Source organism: Chrysochloris asiatica, unplaced genomic scaffold, assembly GCF_000296735.1.
Source record: "Chrysochloris asiatica unplaced genomic scaffold, ChrAsi1.0 scaffold00323, whole genome shotgun sequence".
NCBI classification, from domain to species: Eukaryota; Metazoa; Chordata; class Mammalia; order Afrosoricida; family Chrysochloridae; genus Chrysochloris; species Chrysochloris asiatica.
The window spans coordinates 1,593,220-1,595,854 of record NW_006408841.1 but is presented as its reverse complement, the minus strand read 5'-3'; the positions used below and the strand labels follow the sequence as shown (position 1 = coordinate 1,595,854).

Sequence of the window (2,635 nt, the reverse complement as noted above, 5' to 3'; positions counted from 1 at the left end):
TGGAGTAGCATGAGAATGTGCTGGACTTCAAGGTCAGCAATTCAAATACACCAGCCACTCTTGGTGAGTGTGTACTGTTTAATCAGTTCCAAATCATAGCAATCCTGTACAGAGTTTCTGAGGCTGTAAATCTTTATGGGAACAGAATGCCTCATCTGTCATCCATGGAACAGCTGGTTGTTTTGAATTGCTGACCTTGCGGTTCCCAGCCCGATTCATAACTACTACGATACCAGCCACTCATAGGAAACCCTATAATGTGTCTCTATGGATTAGAACCAACTCAATGGCACTTAACATCAACAAAAACAAGGACTCAGTTGATATATTAGCCATGTCCAGAGTATGTGTAACAGTATTGTTATATATATATATATATTTTAACCATTATCAAATGCATTTTTTATTCACTAGTTTTGATGACTATAAATAAGTGTTTCCACTATGGAAAAGAAAGTTAGCACAGTACATTTTCATGACTGGGGAATGGATTTTCTGAAATCATCTTCAATAGGACAAAAACTCCAAGAGAGAGAGAAAAAAAACAATCTGGATATTGGGAGCTCAAACAGCTTTATATAAAGTCCCTTGTAAACAAAACAGAAAAAAAATAAATCCAAAAGAAGGGATAGGATAAAAAAATTTTAGAAAAAGGGAAAAGAAAATAATATTAAGACCATTTATTGCTTCTCTTCAGTCTTCACCTTGGTCTTCCCCATCAGCCACCTTGGTCCCAAGAGCCTTCCTATTCTCCTCCTTCACCGAAAGAGCTTCTAGCTTCTCGGCCACCTTTCCAGCATTGTCATTTTTACCCGAACCTTTCTTTTCTCACTCTTCTATCTCTTTCCTGCACCCCTCAAACTTTATTTTGAATTTCTGTACATTTTTAGCATAGAGGAAGCAGATTGCAAGCAGCTCTGTCTTGGGACGCTCATCGTTGAAGTCAGCGTGGGTGTTCCAGACTCAGGCTCGGTCGCTACCTGCATTCGGCTTTAGCTCCATCCCTGGCGTGATGTAGTGGTTGGCACATATTTTAAGTGTCTTGTCCCTATGCATGAGAAGGCAGATGCTCCCCTTCTCCTTATGCCTCAGGAGCTTCACGTCACCGGTGCCTCTCTCCTTCCACTTAGGGAGATCGTTTTCTGAGGCAAAACGATATAACTTTGCCCCCATTTTAAAAAGTTCCTCTTCATCTTCCTCCAGTGTTTTAAAGTCTTGTTCAGGAAGGGACACTATCGGCTCAAACTGGGGGTTGCGAATGGACTCGTCTACATTTTCGGTGGTGTCCCGATTCTCATGAGACTATTTGGCGGCCGCCATGGGGGTGTGGTGGCAGAGACGGTGGTCGCAGCGGCTCGAATTGTGTTTTCTTCGCTGGCTCTGTGGTCTCTTATTGGCTGGTCGTGGCTCCTTTCCTCCACGTCTGACCTAAAAAATAAATTTTTATTTAAAGATTACACTAGTGATGATGATGATTCTCTAAATATTTGAGGTTGGTATGGAAAACACCACCACCACCATTGCTTTTTAGTTGATTCTGACATAAGATGACCCCATGTGTGTCAGAGTTGAGGTGTGCTCCATAGAGATTTCAATGGCTAATGTTTCAGAAGTAAATCATTGAGTCTTTCTTTCTAAATGTGTCTGGTTGGACTTGAACCATCAACCTTTCAGTTAGCATCCTAGTGTGTTAACTGTTTGCAACATTAACAGACTCATAAATCCCCCTGCACCATGCTATATGCTAGGATAAGCAGAACTCTGGCCCCAGGACCCTTGCTCCCTGAGGTCACACCTGTGACTGGATTATGATTTTCTTTTTGGATTCAGTGGAGTCAAGTCCAGTGTACAGCAAGCCCAGGAGAGAGAGGAGACCTGCCCATATTGGTTTCTAGGCTACGATATTTACAGCAGCAGATTGCCAGGTCTCTCTCTCATGGAGCAGTTAGGAGGGTCTGAACCACCATCCTTTCAGTTAGCAGCCAAGCTCGTAACTACTGTGTTACAAGGGTTACTTTAATACATTATATAGTTTTTGTTGTAGTTGTAGTTAAGTGCAGTTCATATACTTCTGACTCATAGTGAGCCTGTCATTTCAAAGAAACTTTGAATTGCCAAGCAATTGCTCAGCAGTCCAATGGTTCACCTAGAGCACCACACCTGGATTATTAAATAGATTATTAGACATGGCAAAAGAAACTTTGCAGATGTAATTAAGATTATTCATAGGCTGCCCTTAAAGTAGCAAGACTATCTTGAATCATCTGGATGGGTCCAATATAATAAGTTAAATCCATAAGGGAAGAGGTTTCTCTTAGCAAGGGGAAATAGGAAGTCAGAGAGGTTCAAAACTGGTTGCTGGTTTGCAGATGAAATGGTTTTGAGAGAAGGAAAGTGGGCAGCCCCCAGATAGTGAAAGGCAAGGAAAAGGGGACTTCAGTCCTACAAACACAAGGAACTGAATTATATCAAAAATCTGAACATGCTTCAAAGTGGATATGTTCCTAGGGTTACTAGTTTAGAGCCCAGTTTGACTGATACCTTGATTGTAGGTTTATGAGACTTTGAGCAGAGAACTCAGCCACCCAGTGCCAGACTTCTGCCATACCTATGAGTTAGTAAATGGGCATTGATT

The 2,635-nt window shown here is 41.7% G+C and overlaps 1 pseudogene; it reads right to left on the bottom strand.

Moving 5' to 3' along the window:
• Window positions 1–693: 693 nt before the first annotated feature.
• On the bottom strand, window positions 694–1,320 carry LOC102831703 (annotated as a pseudogene).
• Window positions 1,321–2,635: the final 1,315 nt, after the last annotated feature.